The sequence below is a fragment of the Oratosquilla oratoria genome, chromosome 4 (assembly GCF_046742065.1).
Source record: "Oratosquilla oratoria isolate Oo_2021 chromosome 4, ASM4674206v1, whole genome shotgun sequence".
In the NCBI taxonomy this organism is placed as follows: Eukaryota; Metazoa; Arthropoda; class Malacostraca; order Stomatopoda; family Squillidae; genus Oratosquilla; species Oratosquilla oratoria.
Genome location: NC_134780.1, coordinates 83395266 through 83402765, shown reverse-complemented (window position 1 = coordinate 83402765; position 7500 = coordinate 83395266). Strand labels below are relative to the sequence as shown.

The 7500-nt window shown below is 35.9% G+C and overlaps 1 protein-coding gene and 1 non-coding gene across 2 annotated transcripts in view; both read left to right on the top strand.

The window, feature by feature from the left end:
• The window catches only part of LOC143024372 (uncharacterized), a 336035-nt gene that overhangs the window by 320663 nt on the left and 7872 nt on the right, over positions 1 to 7500 (top strand). The gene's annotated exons all lie outside the window — the stretch shown is intronic.
• Positions 4629 to 4700, top strand: TRNAQ-UUG (transfer RNA glutamine (anticodon UUG)). The gene has a single exon. It is a non-coding gene; the product is annotated as a tRNA-Gln (tRNA).

Genomic DNA, 7500 nt, shown 5'->3' with positions numbered 1-7500 from the left:
AAGCTTTGGAGGCGGCATACATTGCTACCGAAAACACTACTAATTCTCGTGGGGGGTTTATGTCCTGGGCTCAAACGTCCGCACAGCTGGCGGTTGGCAAGTGTGAGAAAATGAGACCGGGGTGAGGTCACGCAGGGTCGTCAGATCACAATGAAAGCTGTTGACGGATTTTGATTTTTTTTTTTTCTATTTTCAGTCCACTGAGGATGACCCAAGAGGTCGAAACGTCTGGTTCTGAATAAAACTCTATACTCTAGCCTTAACTTTTCATTTTGTCACCTCACCTCCATATTTGTCATTTTTACATATATGTGTGTGTGTGTGTGTGTGTGTGTGTGTGTGTGTGTGTGTGTGTGTGTGTGTGTGTGTGTGTGTGTGTGTGTGTGTGTGTGTGTGTGTGTGTGTGTGTGTGTGTGTGTGTGTGTGTGTGTGTGTGTGTGTGTGTGTGTGTGTGTGTGTGTGTGTGTGTGTTTGTGTGTGTGTGTGTGTGTATGTATGTGTGTGTGTGTGTGTGTGCGTTCGAGCGAGCGTTGGTATCAGAAGGCTTAATGAGTGTACAATCTCTTCCTAGTAAATTCATAATATCCTTTTTATGTTCTGAAAGTGGTGCTTCGTAGTTCTGACAGAATCAAAGAAAAAGTTTAATATAATCTTCTAATTTACAACAGAAGAACGCTGCTTTGACTGTCTTTACCCAAAAATAAATCTTTGCCTGATCTTGCTACTTCAATATATGTTTCATTTTTCAATTCAAAGTCTTAATATGATATTCAGCAATTTAATTGAAATATGACTCTTTAAACGCAAGATTGTAAGAAAGATTTCCCCAGTTCTCAAGAGAAAACTATAACTGGCTAGACAGATATACTATAGATATTCTAAAATAGGAATTTCTCATACTGCATCTCAAAATAAAAATAAAAATCAAAGGCAATTTCATTCTGAGTAGAAAATCACTGTGGGGTTTTCATGGACCTGTACAAACGTGCGTTCTGAGGTCGGAGTGGTAATTATCTTGTTCTTTTCTGCCCTGATGAGTTTGTGACACTATGATGCAGTCACAGAAGGAACGTCAACAACACCCGACAGACAATGGGATCGGCGACAAACAAGAGGTACAAAGAACGAGTGATTTAGCTAGCTTCCCTGTTGTTTTGCTTCCTTGTTCCATTTTCTGTTTGTGTGTGTGTGTGTGTGTGTGTGTGTGTGTGTGTGTGTGTGTGTGTGTGTGTGTGTGTGTGTGTGTGTGTGTGTGTGTGTGTGTGTGTGTGTGTGTGTGTGTGTGTGTGTTTCACCTTGGTCTTTGGATCACATGTTGGACTCGTGATCGACAGCTATTTCCCTCCCGGAAGAGAGCTCAGAGCTCGTATGACCGATCTATGGGTAATGCTATGACCTTACACGCACACACACACACACACACACCCAACTCCCCGCCCACGAGAGTTGGAGTAACGACTCGAAGCGCAGCGATACTGAAATAATTTCAGCCCTGGGCAGGATTCGAACCAGGTACCGCCGGCACCGCCGTACTGATAGTCTGGGACTCTACCAACCGCGAGAGTGTGTGTGTGTGTGTGTGTGTGTGTGTGTGTGTGTGTGTGTGTGCGCATGTGTGTGTGTGTGTGTGTGTGTGTGTGTGTGTGTGTGAGATTCACCTTGGTCTTTGGATCACGTGTTGGACTCGTGATCGACAGCTATTTCCCTCCAGGAAGAGAGCTCAGAGCTTGTACGACCGATCTATGGGTAATGCCATGACCTTACACGCACACACACACCCAACTGCCCGCCCACGAGAGTTGGAGTAACGACTCGAAGCGCAGCGATACTGAAATAATTTCTGCCCTGGGTAGGATTCGAACCAGGTACCGCCGGCACCGCTGTACTGAGAGTCTGGGACTCTACCAACCGCGCCACCGAGTCGTGTGTGTGTGTGAGTATGTGTTTTGTAAAGGTAGAGTTACATATGGTACCAAGAACTAACATTTTAGTTTGTCTGTTTATTTGTCAATTATATTACTTGTTTGTTTCAAGACATGTCTGTGTGTATGTTTGTTTTCCTTTTCTAGGATAAAGGTAATTAAAGGGACTTAGGAAACAAGGTACTAATGTTTCAGGATGTTTGTTTGCTACTTACTTATTTCATGACTTGTTTGTGTATTTGTTTGTTTACTTGTTTGTTTGTATTTAGAGTCATTCATGCCACCGGAACCATCTGACAGCTGGAAAACGAATAACGAGCCAGCTGGCTCAATCAAGGTTAGATAAATATCGTTCCACCTTAAACCACCTCTTCTAATAATGAATAAACTATACCTATGCATTTATTTATGTATTTTATTTGTTATTTACATTATTATAGTTTTAATTTATTATTAATATGATTTTTTTTTTTTTTTTTTTTTTTTTTTTTTTTTTTTTTTTTTGGCATCCGACCTAGATATGGATCAAAAGGTCTCTTGTCGGCATGCTCCGCCTTTGTAATCCTTTGTAATGTCTAGAAGTTAGATAAAGAGAACTGTTTACTGGTACATGGATATAAGACATTTATGTCCGACTTTCTAGATTTCTTGTAACTATAACACCAATGCTTAGAATAGGAAAAGATTTAAAGTATTTTACCTTGTTCTCAGCGCGTTTAAAATAACATCCTAGAAGTGGACTACAGATAGTAGTCGAAATATACAGTTTCCCTGTATTTTCCGTTATTATTTCTCCGATAGTGGGTTTATAGTGAAATCCTAGAATATGTTTTGAAGCACTGACATAAGCAAAGTAAGTTGTTATTATGAGCATCGGACATGTTAAGGAAATCGGTTTAAAAGATGAAATTATGATTTCGTCTAATTAAATATAAATGATTAGGATGATGTCGTTGAGACAGATTTTTATCCGAATGTTATCAGACTCAAAATCTATCTATTTTTTTTTTATATGTTTATTCGTTCATTTTTCTGTTTACTTGTTTATTTTTATTATCATCTATTTATTTGTTTTAATTATTATTTATTTATTTATTTGTTTTTTTGTTTATTTATTTATTTGCTCATTTATTTATTTATTTACTATTTATTTATTTATCTATTCATTTATCTATTTATTAATCTACTTATTTATTTATCTATCTATGTATTTACTTATTTATTTATTTGTTTATTTATTTATTTATTATTTATTTGTTTGTTTATTCGTTTATTTATTTACTTATTTATTTATTTATCTATTTATTTGTTTATTTATATATTTATTTATTTAGTTAGTTAGCTAGTTACTTAGTTATATAGATAGTTAGTTAGTTAGTTAGTTAGTTAGTTATCTATTTAGTATTTTATCTATATATTTATTCATTTATTTATTTACTTGTTTATTTATTTATTTATTTATTTATTTATTTATTTATTTATTTACTTGTTTATTTATTTATTTATTTATTTATTTATTTATTTATTTATTTGTGTATTTTTTCATTCTTTTTTACGGAGATGTAATGAAATTGTCAAACCCCACAACCTTTATGCATGCCAATGTTTATAAAAATTGATAGATGAAAAAATAGATAAAATAAATAAATAAAAAAAGCATTCCTGAACACAGCAGTATCTGAAAAACTAAGATTAAGATTAACTTAATCTCTTCCTAACCAAGAGATTGTTTTGTCTCTTTATCTTTTCAGTTTTATCTTAAATTCCCTTATCTTATCATATATTTTTTAACATATTCATTTATCTATATAATCATCTATCTATTAATTCATTTATTTATTTATCTATGAATTCATTTGTTTATTTTTCATTTATTTATTTACCTACCTATTCATTTATCCTGCGTAGAATCTAAATTAGCTATGAATTTTTATTTCAGAAAAAAATCAGTTCACTTCAGTAACATATTAGCAAAACTTACGTCATATGATATGCAGATTCTTTTCTGTTTCAGTATTGGTATGCAATAAAATTAACTGAATGTCATTACTACGTTCTCTTTGCAAAGAATTTTTATTTTTTCTAAGTCCTGAGAAATAAATTTCTCATAACAGACCCAATAGGCTATCAGATTTTAAGCTTTCTATATATCCTTATTCGAGTTACTTGTTACACAAAAATTGAACAAATATAAGTAAATTAATAGAAAATAAATGAATGTATAGATAAGTAGATAGATCGATAGATTAAATAATTCATTCATTCATTCATTCATATATTAATACATGAGTGAATATCAACCCTCAAACTCATCAGACACACACAAACCCAAACACACACACACACACACACACACACACACACACACACACACACACACACACACACACACACACACACACACACACACACACACACACACGTTAACATACGAAGAATGACTGGACAAACTAAACTTATTAACTCTGGAGCAAAGAAGAGAAAGAGGCGATTTGATAACCATCTATAGAATTATGAAAGGGATGGAAATCCTTGATAGGGATGATCTACTTAAATGGGACAGAAGAAATACAAGGGGACACGAGAAGAAACTTAAGAAGGACAGCTATAGAAGAGATCTGAAAAAGAACAGCTTTCCACACAGAGTGATAGATACATGGAATAAAGTGAAAGACAAAACAGTTATTATTCCCCTCGATACATGTCGGTCCCATGGTGTAATGGCTAGCACTCTGGACTTTGAATCCAGCGATCCGAGTTCGAGTCTCGGTGGGACCTCACTTTAAGTGTTATCCGATTTAAGGTCCGAAGTCTACTGAAGGAGGAGTTTAAGGGAGGTTTCTTGAGTTCGGAGGGCGAGCAGTGAGTGCTAAAACTGTACATGACTTTAAGAAAGAACTGGATGCGGAAAAATACAACTGCGGGTCTCTACGAGCATAGCCCTTCTCCCGCAAAATACAACTAGATAAATACACATACATACATGCATACATACATACACACACACACACACACACACGGTGCAATGGTAGCGTTTGCAACCACTGCTACAGCGGTCCGAGTTCGAATCCCGCCCAGGGCTGAAATGATTTCAGTGTCACTGCGCTGTGAGTCGTTACTCCACTTCTTTTGGGCAGGGAGTTGGGTGTGTGTGTGTGCGTGTAAGGTCACAGCATTACCCATAGATCGGTCATATAGGAGCTCTGAGCTCTCATCCGGGAGGGTAATAGCTATCGATTAAGAGTCCAACACGTGATTCAAAACCATAGTGAATTACACACACACACACACACACACACACACACACACACACATAAACACACACACATACACACACACACACACACACACACACACACACACACACACACACACACACACACACACACACACACACACACACACACACACACACACACACACACACACACACACACACAAAATCCGTGTGTGAATTAAACACAAACAAGCATATCGCTCATGTACTATGTTACTATTTTCCGTGTCAATTCTATTTTGTTATTTACTTCCCTCTGTGCAGATTACGTTTAAATCTCATTTCCATTTCGCTTTCGCTGTAAAAAGTATATCTATTCATTGAATGCTGCATCCGCGTTGTGTATAAACATTCAAAATGACTATTGTTCTCTCTCTCTCTCTCTCTCTCTCTATCTATCTATCTATCTATCTATCTATCTACCTATCTATCTATCTATCTATTTATCTATCTATCTATCTATCTATCTATCTATCTATCTATCTATCTATCTATCTATCTATCTATCTATCTATCTATCTATCTATCTATCTATCTATCTATCTATCAATCTATCTATCTACTTATCTATCTGTCTATCTATCTATCTACTTTTCTCTTTCCCTCTCTCTCTCTCTCTCTCTCTCTCTCTCTCTCTCTCTCTCTCTCTCTCTCTCTCTCTCTCTCTCTCTCTCTCTCTCTCTCTCTCTCTCTCTCTCTCTCTCTCTCTCTCTCTCACTCTCTCTCTCTCTCTCTCTCACTCTCTCTCTCTCTCTCTCTCTCTCTCTCTCTCTCTCTCTCTCTCTCTCTCTCTCTCTCTCTCTCTCTCTCTCTCTCTCTCTCTCTCTCTCCCCCATTGGCTGTTAAATATCCACCCTTAATCCCCTTCTATTACTAACCCGTATGACCTTTTCTATCTAAAAGAGGAAATCGTCTCGTATCTAGAATCGATTCGACGGAATCAAACGCTAAAGTTAGAAAAGGGAAATGTACTTGATTTCAGTTAGTCTGAGAAAAATCAAGATTCCTTTTCTGTCAATGGCTTCATTTGATTGGCTCGATTCAGCGTTGCCACTGTGATCTGTGTCAGTTTCCACAAATGTGTTGTTGTTTTTTCACAAAATTCGCACAAGGAAATCTGGATTTCCACACATTTCCCACGAAAAGAAGGAATTATTTTATGCACAAATAGAGTTCATTGCAACATATAATTCTTCAAATTCTACATATAATTTTTCAAATTTTCCACACAAAATTGTGGAAAATTCACACAAAATGGCATCAGTGAATTTCGAGTTGTTGCCATAAAGTGAGTTTAGCTTTCCGTGGATCAGAGATGAAAGTAGAAAAGTTTAAGTGACTAATTAGCGTTTAGCGAAGGAGGCATGTGCATCAAGTGGTTTTATTTTTTCTTGTTTCTTTGTAAATATTCCCTCTATCAGCCTCTAACCTTATTCTGTAGTCACGTCATCTTAGTTCCTAACTTAAACTCCCCCAAAACATTCCTACCCAAACCCTAACCTCGTTGGGTTCGCCTGACGCCTCAATCAGGCATCACACACCAACAAACAAACAAAACCATCTCATCGCTTTCCTGCTACATGCACACCCTGACACAGAAAGGCATTTGTGTATCCACATAGAGGTGCACCATCATGTGATTATGTGGCACATAGGTACTATGTGGTATTATGAATTTGCAAAAAACTCTCCCCTGGGGTTATTTTGTTGGTTGATCTGAATTTTAGACACCCGATATCTTAGTTGGTACAGCGTCGGCTTTGTGTTCTCGCAAGCCTCGGTTTGAATCTGGGGACGACTGATGGAATTATTTGGTGGTTGATGTTACAATCTTGGTTAGTAATAGACATTTTCATTCCTAGGTGTCCAGTTCCATTGTAAATTGCTTGTGATGTTAATTCATCTGTTTGTCATTATTTGTCTGTGTGTTTATTATCATTTGTTTCATTATCGTTTATTATTATTTATCTGCTAACTTATTGTTATTTACTATTTACCTGTTTTTTATTATTTGAATTTACCTATATATTCATTCATTTATTTATCTATCTATTTACTCATTTATTTAACTCATTATTATCTATATTACTATATTTCATTTATTCATTTATCTATATTTTATACATTTATTCATTTATCTATTTATTTATAATTATTATAATTTTTTCGCATCCGACCTAGCTATGGACCAAAAGGTCTCCTATCGGCATGCTTCTTTGTGTTCCTTTGTAACAAAACCATTGTCATTTGAACAGTCCTATGATACCTATTGCAGCAACCAATGTATATTGAATTAGCCTT